Raw genomic sequence first — 9,796 nt, forward strand, 5'->3', positions numbered from 1 at the left:
AAGGAGATGGGTTTGAGGAGGCTTTTAAAGGTTGGAGTTGGGGGGGGGGGGGGGCGGCGGAGGGAATACTAGAGTGGGGCCAAGGTAGCTAAAGGCTCTGTTACAAAAGATGGAATCTGGGGAGGAGGGAATGCACAAAAGGTTAGAGTCAGAACGGAGGGGGTGCAAGGCTAAAGTGTTGCAAAGGTGGGGTAATAAAGGCTGTGGAGGAATTTGTAGACTGGGATGAGAATTTTAAATTTAGGGTGTGAGGAGCCAATATAGGCCAGCAAGGACCAGGGTTATGGGTATATTGAGTTTAGTGCAGGATAAAATGCAGGTGGTGGGTAGTTTTGGATGATTTGGAGTTATGGACGAGGGGGAAGACAAGGATGGTGTTTGAGAAGTTCCTTGTACTTTTTTTTTTAATCTGAGCCAAACTGTCAGAAAACCTACTGAAAATGAAAGCTGCATCATGGGTACAACTTGTACCCTAAACAACAACTTGCATTTATGTAACTCCTTTAATGTAGAAAAAGTCCCAAGAAACTTCAGAGGTGTAATCAGACAAAAATGGATACTGGGCCAAAGATGATATTAGGGGTGACCAAAAGCTGGTCAAAGAGGTGGATTTTGAGAAGAATGGCAGAGAGGTTTAGGGAGGGAATTCCAGAGCATAGGGCCTAGATAGCTGGAGGCACAGTTGCCAATGTTGTGATGGGTGGGGGATGTACAAGAGGCCAGAGTTGGAAGAATGCAGAGTTCTTGGAGGCTTGTAGAGCTGGAGGGGTTAGGCTGTGAAGGGATTTAAACATGGAGTTGAGCATTTTAAATGTGGGGTGTTGTGGACTGGGAGCCAATGGAGGTCAGCAAACACAGGAGTGATCGGTGGGCATTCTAGATTGATTGATTTTATCTGATTCAGAGGAAGCTCGTGTGTTCAGTGAATTATGCAAAATACAATATGAAAAATCTTTTTTTTAAAATTGCTACATCCTGTACAATATGTACCTTTTAAAATATGGTGCCACATCCTGTATGATAAGAACTTTTACACACTGTTCCAGGGACATCCTTTCTTTCAAAGGTACAATGGTGTTAATTAGATTTGAGACAGCAAACTCTTAACAATTGATCAAGGACACAAGCTGAACTACAGAAACTTCACAGCCAAGCACTAGTATTTTTTTCTTTAACCCTTAACTAGCTGTCTGTATTTTCATTTTAAAAATTGGAACTGTACAAACTCAATTTGACACTTTCCATTAACACCATGAAGTGAGTGTTTCAAAACTGCATGCGTTTTTATCTAGGATGGAATGCAAACAGGCCATCTTGCTTGGTTGTTGAATCCAGCCTACTTTCTGATCCTGCTCATGAAGCTGTCTTTTGATCCCTCCTGCAGGTGGAAACAGACGGTCTGGTGGGTTTATTGGATTTTTAATAAAATATCACTGCATTACTGGCTGTCAGCAGGAATGCACCAGATTAACATGCAGGTGTTGGTCCTAACGGCACTGTTCGCCTTCATTTGGAACCTGCCTCGGCTATCCACAATTCTGAAGGCCCAATTTGAGGCGATTGAAGTTAAGGTGGTGAGATCCTATTTAGGGTATATTCACAGTAAACATTACATTAGGGCAAAGCACTTTCTATTTTGCACCTACGTTTAAAAAGTTAAATATTCTTAAACCGAGCTGGCCCAACTCACTAGCTGCATCACGAGGATTGTGATCTAGCCCATAGTCAGTCTTGTATACCATGTACAATCTACAACACCCAGCCCATTTTTTAGAGGAAAGATTCTGCATAGTTTTCTCCATGCTTTGCCTTTTTTCTTTCTCCCCTGGGGGGAGGGGGTAATTTTTTTCTGGATTTCACCCTCCTTTTCTCTCCCTCAAATTTACAAAAGGCATTGATGGCTTTCTGGGGCATGGTTTCAGACAGCAGTTGCCTTCTCATATCTTGCCCTATTGGCCATTCTTCATGCATGTCCAGACAGTGAGTTTGGAAGGATATTTTTCCAGAGGCATCACAGCCAAGTTCACTCTGCAGACACTTCCATCGGGTTATTAGAAAGGAACTCAATTTTTTCCCCCTCTAACGCAGGGATGCTGAGGCTAATTGTATTGCCCTGCTGCTGTGCTATCTGACGTAAGCTAATTGCAAGATGTGGATCAAACCTGGGACCTTCCTGGCCTATATTACTTAGCTACTTGGTGCTTTTACCAGTTGAGCCATCAAGGCATCCCCAAGTTACCGATCCAACATTACATCCTACGTCATCCATATTTGGCCAGCTATCTCCATTAGTACAAAATAAAAACACAAGAATGAGCAGGTTGGAGGATTGCCTGGTGATTTTCTTTTTTTCCCCTGGGTTTCACAATGTGATTGCTTGCCTATGTTTTGGTCTTTAATGTGTACTTAGATGACCTTGGAATGCTTGTATGCAGTGTCTGCAAGAAGCCTTCAGCACCCTGTGGGTTCTAAATGGGGGTTTTTTGGATCTGACTTACCATTGTAATTGAAATGGGTTTTTCATTAAATCCTAAAACTTCAGTTTGGATAGAGCTCTCTTCTAAACTACTTGTGGTGTCCTCCCTGTAAAAGGAGTGGGAATGTTTGATTTGGCATCGTGGTTTTCAAACTTTCCTTGTTCCAAAACTTACAAAAGGCACAATGCAACACCACTTAGAGAGAGAGAGAGTTATACAGCACGGATAGAGGCCCTTCGGCCCATCGTGTCCGCGCTGGCCATCAAGCCCAGTCTAATCTAATCCCATATTCCAGCATTTGGTCCGTAGCCTTGTATGCTATGCCATTTCAAGTGCTCATCCAAATGCTTCTTGAATGTTGTGAGGGTTCCTGCCTCCACAACCCTCTCAGGCAGTGAGTTCCAGACTCCAACCACCCTCTGGGTGAAAAAGTTCTTTCTCAAGTCCCCTCTAAACCTCCCGCCTTTTACCTTGAATCTATGTCCCCTTGTTATAGTACCCTCAACGAAGGGAAAAAGCTCCTTAGTATCCATCCTATCTGTGCCCCTCATAATTTTGTACACCTCAATCATGTCCCCCCTCAGCCTCCTCTGCTCCAAGGAAAACAAACCCAATCTTCCCAGTCTCTCTTCATAGCTGAAGCGCTCCAGCCCTGGTAACATCCTGGTGAATCTCCTCTGCACCCTCTCCAAAGCGATCACATCCTTCCTGTAGTGCGGCGACCAGAACTGCACACAGTACTCCAGCTGTGGCCTAACCAGTGTTTTATACAGCTCCATCATAACCTCCTTGCTCTTATATTCTATGCCTCGGCTAATAAAGGCAAGTATCCCATATGCCTTCTTTACCTACCTGTTCCGCCGCCTTCAGGGATCTGTGAACTTGCACACCAAGATCCCTCTGTCTTGCCTAGGGTCTTCCCATTCATTGTGTATTCCCTTGCCTTGTTAGTCCCTCCAAAGTGCATCACCTCGCACTTTTCCGGGTTAAATTCCATTTGCCACTGTTCCGCCCATCTGACCAACCCATGTATATCGTCCTGCAGACTGAGGCTATCCTCCTCGCTATTTACCACCCTACCAATTTTTGTATCATCAGCGAACTTACTGATCATACCTTTTACATTCATATCCAAGTCGTTAATGTAGACCACAAACAGCAAGGGCCCCAGCACAGATCCCTGTGGTACCCCACTGGCCACAGGCTTCCAGTCACAAAAACAACCTTCGACCATCACCCTCTGCCTTCTGCCACTAAGCCAGTTTTGTATCCAAAGTGCCAAGGCACCCTGGACTCCATGGGCTCGTACCTTCTTGTGCCCTATGATAATGAGATTTGTATTTCTATTTACCTACTACTGGGGCAATCCAAGCTTTAGTCTTTGTGTGCTGCTTAGGTGCATACATTGAGTTGTGGGGCCATATTAATTTTAAATCCATGCTCCTGTTAATTTGTATATATCTCATTGTTAATACTAACACAGCTTGCTGTTCTGATTTAGGATTTATCCACCAATGAGACAATAGCACTAAAAACAGCCCTTTGCAAACCCATCTACAAAACCACCAAATAAATATGAGCAAATGACCTGAAACATTAACTGTTTCTGTCTCTACAGATGCTGCCTGACTTGCTGAGTATCTCCAGCATTTTCTGTTTTTATTTCAGATTTCCATCATCTGCAGTATTTTGCTTTTGATAAGAGCAAAGAGGACTGATTTGTCTGGCCTGTAGACACTGCTGATCTATATGAGTGCTTAATATTCATAAAAGCAATATCTATTTTGTGGTTGTGAATTATTATAAATTGAATAGTATTTGTTTCCCCATGTTGATGAGGAAATCTGTAGTGGAATTAGGAAGCAATGATGAAGGTTCCAAAACTGCAGTATTTTTGCAGCTTTCAAAATGTCACAGTAAATACACGGCCTCTTTCATCAAAGTTTGCCTTCTGAAGTTCAAGGCACTAGATTGACAGGGATATGTAACTGGAGCACCTATTTTGAAAGACTCAGGACTGTGTGCTGAGCCCAATCCATGGAAATGTCATTAGAGCAATGTCCTATCTGAACTGTAGAGAGTCCTTCAAACACACCTCAACATCCACCAGCAGCTTCATGGTGCAACTCTCTTGGCTGCCGGCCTCATCTATTGCTCTGCTACCATTCTGCTCCCTTCTTCCACACCTCTAGTAGTTAGGCCCTTGTGTAGCCTGTGAGAACTTCTCACAGACCTCAGAGCACTGGTTTTCAAACTATCATTCAATGTAAAATAGTACATTTCCATTATGTTCTACATGATTCAAGTATTTGTATTTACCCTTGTACCTATGTCATGTTACTAATCAGATAGTCATCCATCTTTATTTGAAGGCATTAACTACGTGCCCATTACTTTCTTGGGTGTCGGAGGGACAGAATTATAAACCCACTTTAATAACATAGGAACAGGAGTCGGCCATCCAGCCCCTCGAGCCTGTTCTGCCATTCAATGAGATTATGGATGATCTGTATCCTAACTCCATATCCCAAAAGTACCCTTGGCTTGCAAAAATCTATCACTCTCAGATTTAAAATTATTAACTGAGCTCGCATCTACTGCTTTTTGTGGGATAGAGTTTCACACTTGCATGAAGAAGTGTTTCCTAACGTCTCTCCTGAATGGCCTGTCCTAGACTTCCCCACCAGGTTCTTTATCTACCCTATCAATTCCTTTCAAAATCCTAAAAACCTCAATCAAATCACCCTTTAATCTTCTATAGTCCAGGGAATACAAGCCTAGTTTATGTAATCTCTCATCATAATTAACCCTTGGAGCCCTGCTAACATTCTGGTGAATCTGCGCTGCACCCCTTCCAAGGCCAATATATCTTTTATAAGGTGTGATACCCAGAACTGTACATAGTACTCCAGATGTGGTCTAACCAAGGCTTCCTTTAGCTGTAGCTAAACTTCCCTTTATATTCTGGCCCTCTACTTATAAAGGCTAACATTCCATTAGCCTTTTTGATTATTTTTTGTACCTGACTACTCCATTTTAGTTTTCTGTGTACATGGACCCCTAAATCTCGTTGGACCTCCCCTGTTTTTCACCATTTAAAAAATACTCGGATTGATCCTTTTTTGGTCCAAAATGGATGACTTCACACTTGCCTGCGTTGAAATCCATCTGCCGCAGTTTTGCCCACTCATTTAATCTATCAAAGTCTCTTTGTAATGTTATGCTCCCGTCTACACTACTTACTATGCCACCAATCTTTGTGTCATTGGCAAATTTGGATATATGGCTCTCTATTGTGTTATCTAATCTGCTTACAACTGTATAACATCTCAGTTTAAAAATGTGGATCACTTTGAGCCCCAAGTTTTGGACTCATTCTTGTCCCTTTCTTCTTTCACCTTTCTCTAATACATCATGGTCTTTTTGAAGGCCATGTGCTCAAAAGCAGATTAACCAATGGTGCGTACAAGGTAAGAACTTTTGTCCTAACAATCAAGTGTTCTTGATGGGCCTTGTCAATAACTGCTTCATACTGACTAGATCGTTTATGAATAGTCAGTTGCACCAAGAACCGTTTCACCATTGCCCTCAGACATCTGTTCATCGATCATACATTTCCTGTGTACGTAACCTTATATTTAACATTCATCTGCTTAATTGATCCAGATCTATTTGGATGCCATCAGTTTCATTTGTATATGTTTTGTTACTTGGACAGATTGTTGGGTAAATATGTGATCTTTTACATTGGGCTGAGGTAGATACTTCAAGGGTTAGGAGTAAGTCCATTTCTGTTCTACTCCAGTACCATGATTTCAACATCTAAAGGGAGAAGATGGGAATATCTGTGGCAGACTTTATCATTAAAAATGCAATTGTTTAAAATGTATAAAGTTGAAACAAAAAAGTTAATTTAACAATGTAACATTAAACAGAATTATAGGTACCTGGGAGTGAATTATTAATAATTATTATATAAACAGTGCTGAAATTAATGTACTGTTCAGCCTCCCACTCCAACAACCAGAATGTTCTGGGTTAAATGACCCATGCTGCAGGATTTGAAATTAACTTAATACTGCAAGATGAATAGTTGATTACTGGGAAATAATGTATGCAACACCTAAATGAAATTATTTTCCTCTCCGGAATCCCTAAAGTACCCAATTAAGGGCCAGTACCTTCTAATGACAAGGAATGATAATTGCAACACTGAAACAAAGTATTTGGGTGTGTTGAAGAATACTAATGAAACCGAAACCTTTTTTCAATGTCCCAGGTGACGATGCTGTCAAATGCTCCCAGGTCTGATCTGTCACAGTCAGTTGCAATGTGGAGCTCCTTTCCAGTGTTGTAACAGTGTGCTATACTGGAGAATGTAGAGGAACTAAAATAAAAACAGAAAATGCTGGAAATACTCAGCAAGACAGGCAGCATCTGTGGAGAAAGAAACAGTTTCAGGTTGATGGCCTTTTGTCAGAACTGGAAGAAGTTAAAGATTAAACAGTTTTTAAACAAGTACAGAGCCAGAGATTGGGGGGTGGTAGGTGGAGGAAGGGGAGGAAAGAACAAAAGGGAAGGTCTGTGATAGGGTGGAGGGCATGAGTGATTAAATGATGAATGGGATGATGGTGTAAGGCAAGGAGAGTGATAGTGGGACAGGTAAGGAAACAAAAAGCAAAACAGAAAATGCTGGCAATGCTCAGCATCTATGGAGAAAGAAACAAGAGTTAACGTTTCAGGACAAAGAGCTTTTGAAACAAAAGATGGGTCTAGAGAAGCTGTAAATGGCAACAGCGGAACCATAACCAGCATCTGCTGTCTGAAAAAAATGCGATCAGTAGTTATGATCTGAAGTTATTGAAATCAATGTTGACCCTGGAAGGTTGTAAAGTGCCGAAAGGAGAGATGAGGTGCTGTTCCTCGAGCTTCATTGACCTTGGCCTCTTACACTGTTCCAGAGTGGGACAGGGAATTAAAACAGCAAACGACCGACAGGTCAGAGTGACATTTGCAGACACAGCGGGGATGTTCAGCCAAGCACTGACTGCCGTTGACTTTCAACCCCATCCAGCACATTCGCTATAGCGTAGCTGTGATTGGCTGCACGTCCCACAATAACAACGTCTATCAAGCCATGAACCAATCAAGTCACGCAAGGTTGGAAGGCGGAGTTTTCGCGTGAACCAATCAGTGGGGGGGGGATTGGTGATTGAGCGATGGCGAAAAGAGCCAATCACAAAGCTCGTCTACTTTCCACGAATATCCAATCAGCGATTGAGAGGGTCAGGCGTTCTATAATGTTGTCCGTTGTTTTGACCGCGCTTTGCTCGAGAGGTGGATTTTTACCTCATGAGATTTTGTGGAGAGATGGAGCTCAGTGGTCTGATATAACGTGCTTTGAAGGAGACTTGGCTGTGTTTTATTGATGTAGGTACTGAACAAGAGTTAAAAGTAATTCCTCGGGGCGGGGTAATACACTCTAACACTGACAAAAATAAACGACCCTGCCCCTCCCCCTCGCCTGAAGCTTTGCTGGGGTACAGGTCCATGGACGCCAACCAGCCAACGGTGCCTCACGCAATTGGAACGCCTCAAGGGTGAGCCTAGGTGGTGAGTGTGGGCAGCCTGTTTGGTTGCGGAGGCCCACTCCACATGCATACTCCCAGCAGCCGTTATTGGCAGGAGTGAAAAAAAACAGACCCAGTGATGCTTAGGCTATTTGCAACACTCTAACGTTCCCCGGTTTTTACGATAAAAGTGCAGTTAGTTTTTGTGAATAAATAATAGAGTCTTTATAAGGCACGGACTCTTGCATCCTTTCCTATAAGATGAGGGAAAATTGCCTTACTTTGAACTTCCATATACCCAAATCAGGTTTTCCTTTTCCTTTTGACTTCAGTTTTAATTTTGATTAAAAATGTATAACATGTACAGCTTGAAATAACCATTGCCCCAAAGTGCTCTGTGCCATGTGATGCTGAATAAGCAATTTTAGGTGCTACTGCCCTATCGTGATCAGACTTCCATCTGTATATCAACATTTTTCTATTGTTTTTTCCTGAATGTGAACACATTGGAAAAAAGCTAAAATCACAGTTACGACAATGATATTGATGTTGTTCTTACTCCTGTTTATGAAGGAAAAATACTGATCGGAAGTCAAATTTGACTGCTGATAGTTCTGTGGAGATTCCTGCCTCCCTGGGCTGACTGATTTTGTTGGTTTTCAGCTCATGCACTGTGAAACTGAAAATAATATTTCTGATTCAGTAGTAAAGGTTTATCACTGTAACGTTGACCCATTGAGAAGTAAGGTCATAAATACTAAGAACACAATTTTAAATAAAAATTTTTAAAACACAACCTTCACCCCATTCTCTCTCTCATTCCAAATTTTATTTTTTAATTTAAATTTTATTCCCCCCCCCCCCCCCATGCAACCTATCTTTTATAACTTTGTTTTAAATCTTTTCCTTCTTTCGCCTGGCTATCACCATCCAGGTTTTGGAAAAACTGGGTTTGCATTGCATAAAAACAGCTTTGAAGAAGATTTTACACATTAAACAGCTGCAATTTTTATTTGTATAATGTTCCTCACGTAGAAGAACCTCTCCGAGACTTAATCAGAAGAAAGAGGACACCAAGCAAAATGAGAGGGAGATTATGGGGATGGACCCTGCCTCAAACTCCGTTTCCCAGCCACCGATTGCATCCCCCTCCCTGGCCGCTGTCTCAGGCTGAAACAGACTGTTCGCAACCTCAGCGTCTTATGTGATCCCGAGCTGAGCTTCCGACCCCATATCCTCGCCATCAGAAAGACCGCCTACTTCCACCTCCGTAATATCGCCCGTCTCCAAACCTGCCTCAGCCCAACTGCTGCTGAAACCCTCATTAATGTGTTTGTTACCTGCAGACTGGACTATTCGAATGCTGTCCTGGCCGGCCTCCCATCTTCTACCCTCCATAAACTTGAGCTCATCCAAAATTTTGCTGCCCATATCCTAACTCACGCCAAGACCTATTCATCCATCACCTCTCTGCTCGCTGACCTACATTGGCTCCTGTTCCACCAACATCTAGATTTTAAAATTCTCATCCTCTAATTCAAATCCCAGCATGGTCTCGCCCCTCCCTATAGTTGTAACCTCCAGCCCTACAACCCTCCGAGAACTCTACATTCTCCCAACTCTGGCCTCTTGTGCATCCCACGCTTCCTTTGCCCCTTTGATGATCGTGCCTTCAGCCATCTAGGCCCTAAGCTCTGGGATACCCTCCCCAAATCTCTTCACTTCTTCACCTCTCTCTCCTACTTTAAG

This window comes from Heptranchias perlo, chromosome X (assembly GCF_035084215.1).
Source record: "Heptranchias perlo isolate sHepPer1 chromosome X, sHepPer1.hap1, whole genome shotgun sequence".
Classification (NCBI taxonomy): domain Eukaryota; kingdom Metazoa; phylum Chordata; class Chondrichthyes; order Hexanchiformes; family Hexanchidae; genus Heptranchias; species Heptranchias perlo.